Below are 10,920 nucleotides of genomic sequence, written 5' to 3' on the forward strand. Positions count from 1 at the left end.
AGCGCGGTGACTAGGCGCTGTTTATAAAGACACCTACTTTCTTTTCAACCGGTATGGGAGGGACGGGTTAAGTTCAGGTGTGTAAGTCGTGGAATTTGATGGGTGGGTGGTGGTTTTTAATTGTTTTAAGACCATTAAATAATTAAGAAATTGTGTTACATAATTAACATTTAATGCAACAATTAAAAATTGAATTAAATTTTCTTTTTAATTTACATTGCTTGATATATTTTTTAGTTATTCTTAATGTCTCTAGTTCGATTTCTGGGTCACGCAATTTTTTCAGGTTTTTATATTAGGATTTATTTGATCGTAATAGTATTTTTAATGCTTGAAAATGGCACAAGCAGTAAATAGTAGTTTGGGGTTTGATTCCTAGGCCACGCAGGTTTTTTTGCGGTTAGGACCATACACACACAATATCACGACTGTTATACTTGTGTAGGCAGAGATGTATAAAATTATTAAAGAATATAAATTTAATTTTTCCATTTATGACAACATGTATGGATGTGAATGAGGCAAGGGAAGTTTGTAAGGATCGTTCCAAGTGACGTTCTTCTAGTCTCTGCATACCACTATAGAAAGAAGACATGATTTTATGTACGTATATATTAATTTTATTAAATAATGCAGCGTGCCTAAGATTTTTAAACGTAATAAAATAAGAAATTCCTAAAATTGAAAGTGATTTTTGAAAACTAGTTTTAGTCACGCACGCATATTCAAAATGTTTTCAATTTTACATAATGGTTAACAGGCTTTTATATAAAATAAAAGAAAACTTAATTCTTTGTTTTATTTATTAGGAAACAGTGATAGCCGAGTTGTATAACCCCCCCAAATGCTTGCCCCCGGTTTCTGATTACATTTAGCGGTAGTTTATCTATTCAATAGCGTTAAAATTCATACAAATAAACACTATTGAATAGATAAACTACTGTTAAATATACCTCAGAAAAAAACAACACACCAATGATTGTCTGACTGAATGATTTTCCAAGCTATACATACGTCGCTCACAGTTAAACAATGACCTAAAATTGATAAAAAAATCATCTTTTGTAATATTTAAGACATTTACTTCCCCATACCTCTAAAAAATCAATGATTCTGACAAAATCTAACAGACATTTAAAATACTTAGATAAGATTTTGTATTTCAGATTGTCTATGTAATCTGTTTCTATTAATTTCTAAAAATATACCTGAACCAAAAAAAAACTTTACCCAACCGGGGAAGTAAACCACGAACTCCGCACAGCATTCCTTTACAAGAATAATTGTAAACGAACAGGTTTATACATTGAGCAGAATACAGCCTTATTGTGGAACCTTACAACCTGTTACTTTCCCTTACATGTAAATAATACGTATTTGACCTTTGAAAACGCTTTCATTATAAACTCCTTGTGTTCTCAAGAAACGCCATAGAAACACATACAAAATCAAATCATTTATTGATTTAGGTCAAATGCTGACACTTATGATAGTCAATGATACAGAGAGTGAATTTACCGCCGGTTTGGAAGGTAGGGCCAATGAAAAGAGCTGGCAAGAAACTCCTGGCCACTCTTTTTAATCGCCAAATGGTTTTAAATAATCATTGATGATGTATGTACACAGATCGTACCAGTAATGTCTTTAAAAATCTAAATTATATATCTCAAAGGTGACTTACTGACATAGTGATATATCAACGCACAGCACAAATCACTGGACGGATCGGTCTGAAATTTGACATGCAAGTAGACGTATGCATCGGCTAAGTAAGGATTATGATATATTATGTATTTCTACCCCCAAGTGGATAAAATAGAGGATGAAAGTTTGTACAAAAATTCTGTAAAAATAATAACGAAATAACTGATAAACATACTTATATACTTCTAAATATATACTTATATAGATAAACTAACAACAAGATTTTTTTATATAGAAAAGAACAAACCAAAAACTTTTTGCCGGACCGGGGAATCTAACCCGAGACTTCGTGATCTGCAATGGCATACGCGAACGACGTTACAGGCATCAACTAGTTTTATGAAAATGAAAGTTGTCTATCATCTTAATATTAGAGATTATAGCAAAAACTAGTTAACTAAGTGTAGAACATCATCAATCAAAATGGACATACATACATGACTGACAAATATTCATATAGGTATAATTCTTGTATGACAACATGTATGTATGTGAATGAGGCAAGGGAAGTTTGTAAGGATCGCACCAAGTGAATGATGTTCTTTTGCCTCTGCCTGCCTCTATGGGAAGGAGACGTGATTTTTTGTATGTATGTATACTGAGCGTACACAAAAATGTTTTTTGCAATGAATATGAATGGGTGCAAATTTAGTCTAAACTAAAAGTGAAAAATATTGCTAAAACTACTTTAAAGGAGGCTTAATGCTGTAATAAATAGTAATTGCTAACACATAAATTATACTATAAACAAATAACATGCTGCGAGAATACTAGTGCTGCCATCTAGTTAATAGCGATTGAACTATCTATTCACTGACTTTAGCACTTATAAATTGCAAACTATCATTTATCGTAGAAAAGACGTAAAAATAATTTGTATAAAATAAAAATTGATTTTGAATAAATAATGTGACTACTGTCAAATATTATTTGTAATTCAGAATAATCTATACTAATATTATAAAGCTGAAGAGTTTGTTTGTTTGTTTGTTTGTTTGTTTGTTTGTTTGAACGCGCTAATCTCAGAAACTACTGGTCCGATTTGAAAAATTATTTCAGTGTTAGATAGCCCATTTATCGAGGAAGGTAGAGAGGTAGGCTATATATCATCACGCTACGACCAGTAGGAGCAGAGTACCAGTAAAAAATGTTACAAAAGCGGGGAAAATTTTGACCCATTCCCTCTTATGTGACGCAAGCGAAGTTGCGCGGGTCAGCTAGTAATTTATATATTGTAACGCTGCGTGAGGTGGGTTTGAATACGGGACAAATATTATGTTCTGAGCCTGGTTGTTAATGTATCTATATACCTAAGTATGTATTTACAAGTTATGTTTATCAGTTATCTTGTTACAGTACAAGCTCTGCTTAGTTTGGAATCAAATAACCGTGTGTGAGTTGTCCAAAGATATTTATTTATTTGAAATAAAGTGTCTTTAAATGTATGATAACATCATCAGCCTAGCCTTTCTTCCATCTATGTTGGAGTCGGCTTCCAGTCTCACCAGATGCAGCTGAATATCAGTATTTTACATGGAGCGACTGTCTATCTGACCTCCACAAATGTACTATTATGATGACAATTTGTCAAAATTTTAAGTGGTGATGGTCTTCATGTCGCAGTTTCGTACATTAATTTGACCTATTAAGACCAGTTTTTTGACCTTCTAAATATGTATATATTTATATGTATATATTTAGAATAATTATATAATAATCTGAACGTATTCTAATTTTAGCTAAATGGCAGTCGTTTCGGTTGTAGTTGCGTTAACGACCTTTTTGATATTAAATGCTTGAAGATTGTTCTAGACCAATTTGTTAGATAATAACTTTGTTTTTTAGTTCAATTTTGAATATATTATTATTTGTGTATAAAAAGTGTCCAGGAGTTTGTTGGCAGCTCTTCTCATTGGCTCTACCTTCCGAACTGGCGGTAAATTCACTCTCTGTATCATTGACTATCTCCGAGGCGCAGTGGTTAAGATCGCCACGCCGCTACCATCACGACGGAAGGTCGTGGGTTCGATTCCCACGCCCAACAATTTATTTGTGCGATTCACAAATAGTTGCGTCTGATTGTACTTTGTGTCCGTTGTTTGTATGTTTGTAAAATAGCACATTCATGCGAGGGTAGTCTTTTTAAAAAAATAGTTAATCCTACTATCCTACTAATATTATAAATGCGAAAGTTTGTGAGTATGTATGTATGGATGTTTGTTACTCTTTCACGAAAACACTGCTGAATCGATTACGATGAAATTTGGTATGCAGATAGCCGAAGACCCAGAATAACACATAGGCTACTTTTAATCCCGGAGTTCCCGAGGGATCGGGATTTACACGGGAAGGGTTTCCACGCGGACGAAGTCGCGGGCGGCCTCTAGTATGACATGAAGGAATACGTCTGGCCCTCTCATAATAAATTGTTTGTTTATCGTATGGTTAGTGGTCAACCTAGTGTCAAAGTTGTTCGAGCCGCCCGAGAGGCCTTTGACGTGGCTTAATTACAATTATAAATTGGCCTAAAATATTATCTCATCCTATTAGTAGGTATTTACCTACTATACTATTTCTTTCTTACCACTAGTTTAACCAAATACATATCATAGACCAACTCATCATATAAATGTAGATTTTTTATTCAGTTGAAAGTTTTAAACCACTTTTTTGTGCGATACCTTTCGAGATATGTAAAAAATTCTTGAATGTGTATTTTGTAGGTCATAAATCATAAAAAATAACTAAGATGAAAACGAAAGTAAATATTTGAGAAACATAAATAACTAACTTAGGCTCGTGACTTTCTTCGCATGAGAAACAATGTTTAAAGCGGAAAAAAGTTTTTTAAATTAGGCACCTATAGTTACAGTCTGTAAGTCCGGCAGTTCGTCAGTGCGTCAGTCCGTCAGTCCGTCAGTTCGTCAGTCCGTCAGTCCGTCAGTCTGTCAGTCCGTCAGTCCGTCAGTCCGTCAGTCCGTAAGTCTGACAATCCGTTTTAATGGCAGTTTTATTTTATTTATTTATTGACTTCATGTATGTACATAAGTTTACAGGTGGGCTTAATGCCTTAGGCATTCTCTGACAGTCTACCCTAGAGTGGGGCGGAGATAGAACAAAATATTATGAGACAAACAAACAAACAATATTAACTCAATATTGATATAATAAATAATAGTCGTAATTACGACTAGTAGATTTCCAACTAGTCGTATCGATTAGTCGATTAGCGTAACGAATGCGTTACTAGTTAGTCGAGTTCAAACTTGTTTAGTCAGTTCTTGTGTAGGCCTAAATTTAACGCCTATTATTTTAGTAATTACATTTCATTCAACAAAGTATTTGTGAGTTGTTTTTGCAATATAAATAGCATACAAACATACATAATATCACACCGGTAACAACCGAAGGTGTGAGCAGAGGTGTATGAAATACACCCACGTTTCGCCATTAACAATGTTAGTCCCATGTTATAGGGGGCGAGTCTATTGCCATATACCGGGCACGTTACCTAACTCCGGTCTACTGTCGAGAAATATTCTAACATGAATTAGAAAAGACCAATAAGTGACTAACCCAGGACTCGAACCTGAGACCTTCATGATCAGAGTCAAAAACTTTTGTTTAACTTAAGATAGAGTTTGAGTTTTGAAACAACATCACTACATAGTATAAAACAAAGTCGCCCATTTTGTCTGTAGCCCCTTCGTATGCATAAAACTTTAAAACTACGCAACGGATTTTGATGCGGTTTTCACTAATAGAAAGAGTATTTTCTCCGACAGGTTTTTATATGTAATTGAAATACATTGAAACTATATTAGCTGAGTTATAGCGATTTATGTCCAAGAAGTCAGAAAAAAAATCTAATTGAAGATTGCATTTGTGCGTGCGCCGCTTATACCGTTGGATACAAGTAAGAACAATGTATAGCAAAAACATTGGTCTTTATTAGTTCTACAAAAAAGTCCGCGATGACATATATCCAGCTTTTTTATTTAAGTCACAAAAACTACTTTTCTGTATTAAAAAACATTTAATTCGTTGGGTGATGTTTGACTGGTGATATAACCAATAATACATATATCCTTATCAAAATAAGTAAGTTCATCATCACGAGCATTTAATTTAGATTATTTTTGCAGTTTACAGTGTGTTATTTAGACATATAGTTTAGGAGATATCACGATATTAGTATTGCGGCACGGTACGGGCCGGCCGCGGCGGCGGGGGCAGCGTCCCTATAAATATTATCCCCATTAGCACTTTGAAATTGGAAGCGATCGGACGCGTTTATTTATCACAGCTCTTTGAGAAAAATAAAACGTGCTTTTCAGCGCGACAACAATAATTGTATGATAATAGTAGGTATTGTATTCTAAGCTTAGTATTAAATCGCACTTAGTAGTATTTCAGTGTTAGATAGCCCATTTATCGAAGATGGCTATAGGCTATATATCATCACGCTACGATCAATAGGAGCAGAGTAACAGTGAAAAATGTTACAAAAACGGGGAAAATTATGATTATCTTAAGTGACGCAAGCGAAGTTGCGCGGGTCAGCTAGTTAACTATATTTAAACAATTTTCTTCTTAATATTAGGTCGGGGAAAATTCTTTTCGCGTTATAGTATGTATGAACTTGTAATAAAGTCTTTTCTCTACACAAAAAAGCTCGATATTTGGGTACCTCACGAGCTCACTGAAAGAAACCTAATGAACCGTGTACTCATTTGTGATTCTTGAAGCCAAAGAGTTTATTACAAGTTCATACATACTATAATGCGAAAAGACTTTTTCTCCGACCTAATATAAATACAGTATGAGTTTGAATACAATCCTAACTATTATTTTATATATTATTTACCCCCGGTTTCTGAGGTACATTTAGCGTTTATCTATTCGAAAGCGTTTAAACTCATATAAAATAAACTCTATTGAATAGATAAACTACCGCTAAATGTACCTCAGAAACCGGGAGTTAATTTTGGCGGTAGTTTATCTATTCAATCGCGTTTAAACTCATATAAAAACGCTATTGAATAAATAAACTATCGCTAAATGTACCTCAGAAACCGGGAGTTAATTTTGGCGGTAGTTTATCTATTCAATAGCGTTTAAACTCATATAAAAACGCTATTGAATAGATAAACTACCGCTAAATGTACTCAAAACCCGGGCATTAGCAGTCTAATACACTACCGATCGTATTCAACACATACCCAAGGAACCTGATACCTTTTAGTATTTTTACCCGTTCTAAGAAATACTCCAAAAAGTCTTGAAGACGTCATATTAAAGCAAGGCCTTTCAAACAACACATTTAAACTAGGAAACGACCATGAAAATAAACGAATGCAGAATCAACTTTTATCGAATAATATTATAATGTGACGGGTCTTAAACGCGATTGAAAATTAAAGGTCACCTTATTTGTTTACCCGACGTTTCGATCGAATTACATCGACCGTGGTCGCGGGTTAACATGTGTATCTGACAACCAGTCTTACTGATGGGTATAGTATTGTTTTTGACACTTTTTACGATATACTCTTTGTGTTTTTCTTCTTTTAACTTGAGATTGGCCGATTGCGTTAACAGCCATAGAATTGTGAGTATGTATGAATCTATTATGAGTCACATTTTGACCCGAACTGTTTATTTTCATCTAGTTCTAATTTAGACACGCGGCGTGTCAAGCCAAGTTCAAGCAAAGGAACTGCCGGGCCATCGCCGAGTGTAATATTACATTAACCATTTGGTGCCACTTTTGACCCCTCCATAACTCAAAACCTATTTAACTTAAACACATGAAACTACGTTTAATTATGTTCATAGAGACAACTTGACGCCCAAATTTCATGAAGCTATAAAGTCAAATCTAAGCTACTTTAAAATCTTTCATCTATACTAATATTACAATTCTGAAGAGTTTGTTTGTTTGTTTGAACGTGCTAATCTCAGGATCTACTAGTCCGATTTGAAAAATTCTTTCAGTGTTAGATAGTCCATTTCCCGAGGAAGGCTATAGGCTATATATCATCACGCTACGGCCATAAGGAGCGGAGTGGGAACAATAATGTCCTCCTAGCCGATATACGGCTACGGCGGTCAGTTTCATTGAAACTGGCCATCTGTGCAGGACTTTGTTTATAGTGTCCAAGTGTGTGCACAATACACAGGTACACTCTCTATTCCATCACTCTCATAGTTTGGTGGGACGGATAACCGACACGACCAGAGAGAGGTCAGGCGCAGGACCGACGGCTTTACGTGCTCTCCGAGGCACGGAGGTCTTCGAACTCAACTTCCCAACTCCGGGCATCTCTAAGAAATTCTCAACAGAAAATCTCAGAAAAGACTTTTTGGCCCGACCCAGGATTCGAACCCGAGACCTCTCGCACGGCAGCCGCATATACTACCGACCGCGCCACAGAGGCAGTGAGTGGCAACAAAAATGTTATAAAAACGGGGAAAATTATGATCCATTCTCTCTTATGTGACGCAAGCGAAGTTGCTAGTTTAAAATAACAGCAATTGTTTTAAGTATCCAATAAAACGTAGAAATTGAGTTTTATACTTGTTCATCATGTAATTTTGTTTCTATAAATACATATTTGGATTATGTACAGAACTTGGCATTCATTTAGATCTCCATCCTGTTTGCGGCGAAGCCCACAACCAAGTATAGGTTGTATATTTAACTTGGCTTTTCTTTTTTACATTTATATTTTTGGTGGGATATAAATTAAAAAATATACTCTGTTCACGATCAGCAGTCAATATAATTATGAATACCTTGTCCATAATTACATATCTTTAACCGTTGAATGGAAAACCCCATCGTATTCTATGTAATAGCACATAATTGTGTATCTATTAATAGTTGATAATACATTAACTTCACCATGGACTGTGACCAGGAAAATTACGATGGAAATGTATGCTTTATTAATTCTACTAATAATAAGTTAGTCTGTTACGTTGTTATGCTAAACGACTGAAACGATTCTGAGGATTTTTCAAAAATGTCTAAAAGTCTAGACGGCTCTCTTTATTTTACCCAAATTGATATGAGCAGAGCCACGTTGATTAGCTAGTGTTATAGGTGTAGATTTGGGTACAATTTTGGATTTGAACGTGAGATGAAAATTTGTATGCGAGCAACATTTTTTTTTAATGAGGAAATAGACGTTTTTAAGTATGTATGTACGATTATAAAAAAGATAGCCAAAACTAAAACTATGATCTTAATTTTTATTAATTACCAGTAGCGAGAAGCTTGAAAGTCTGACAACTAGTGTTACCGAGGGGTATCGTGCTATAACCCAGGTAACTGTGTTGTGGAGGTCAGATAGACAGTCGCTCCATGTAAAATACTGGTATTCAGCTGCATCCAGTGAGACAATAAGTCGACTCCAATATAGTTGGGGTAAAGGCTCGACTGATGATAAGTCAGCGGAGCCAGGGCAATCGGTTAGTAAATCAACATATTATAGTATACATTTACGTGATATTATAATATAATTTATAAGATTATTATCGTCACGTATAAATACTGTTTGAAGATTTTATCACGTTCGTAAATACAACAATAGTTCAAAAACCTTACTCACGCTAAAAATTATATAACCTAAAGATTTACCTCTATGGCGCAGTTGGAAGAGTATCCGTCTGTTGATCATGAGGTCTCCAGGTTCCCGTCTGCCAAAAGTATTATGAGTCTTTTCTAATTTATCTATACTAATATTATTAAGCTGAAGAATTTGTTTGTTTGAATGCGCTAATCTCAGGAACGACTGGTGCGAATTGAAAAATTATTTAACTGTTGGATAGCCTTCTTATTGAAGAAGGCTATATAACAGCACGCTACGATCAACAGGAGCAGAGTACCAGTACAAAATGTTACAAAAACGGTGAAAAATACGACCCATTTTTTCTTATATGACGCAAGCGAAGTTGCGGGGGTCAGCTAGTATTAAAATATTTCTTTACAGGGATGATGTATGGATGTAAATGAGACGAGGTATTATTTAAGGAATCTGTGGGAACAAGGCTAAATTTTATGTATGTGTCTATTTCTCAATAGTAGGCCGGAGTATGGTAACGTGTCCGGTATATGTCAATAGATTTGCTCCCTATTACATGGGACTAACATTGTTAATGGCGAAACGTGGGTGTATTTTATACACCTCTGCCTACACCTTCGAGTATAACAGGCGTGATACTATGTATGTATGTATGTTTGATGCAATTTTAACTAAAAAATCTAATTCTAATAAAATTTTAAAAATATCTAAATTCCAATTTGGGCAGTCACTTGGAATAGTATTTTTTATATACATCTATCTTTATATAATATAATCTCTATTTACCCCGAAAAAATCTTTGCAAACAAACAAAATTGTTGTCAAAAGTGAGTAATGAAATAATTTGTTAAACATTTTAAGTCGAAACTTTGAGTAAATCACTGAAGTGTTTGTAAAAAATCTCATTCATTGTATATAATTAAGAACGGGTTTGTTTTTATAAGTTTTTATTAAGTAAAGACTGTGGCATTGAGCGTCATGTTATGTGGTTAGGACAAGCGTGAGTTGTACTTTGAAATGGTTCCGTATATTAATATAATGTATTAAATTGAAGTCCCCACGCCGCGCCTGTCTGTTCGTGATAAACTTTAATTTACTAAATGGATTATCTAGCAATTTTCAATTATACCTACATAGATACATTTTTGACTAAGGTTTTAGTATAAGATTAAATAAGATTACCCCGGATGAAGCCAGGGCGGGCAGCTAGTATAAATAATAAAACTGTAACTTTGGATGTTTGAAAAAAACGATCGAAAATAAAGGAATATAATGTGACAGAAAAACACGGATTTCCCGGAGTAAAAATATTCTAACACAATTGTTAGTCCGGGGTTAAATCTATTTGAGAGCCAAATTTTATTAAAAGCAGGTCTATACACGATAGAACAATTATACCTATTATCACCATACTATTACCACTTATCCAATTACCCAGGACTTATGAACCCAAAACCGTTTTTGCACAACTAAGTGCCACTACACATACAAAAATTTCACAATTAAATATAAGTACAAATATTCCAAAATCACAGTTCAAGTCCACAAGGAACTAATGTTTGCTTCACAAAAAAAATTAACAATTAGTATTTAACGATGTACAACATTAATGATAATGAATATTTAA

The sequence above is a fragment of the Anticarsia gemmatalis genome, chromosome 27 (assembly GCF_050436995.1).
Source record: "Anticarsia gemmatalis isolate Benzon Research Colony breed Stoneville strain chromosome 27, ilAntGemm2 primary, whole genome shotgun sequence".
NCBI classification, from domain to species: domain Eukaryota; kingdom Metazoa; phylum Arthropoda; class Insecta; order Lepidoptera; family Erebidae; genus Anticarsia; species Anticarsia gemmatalis.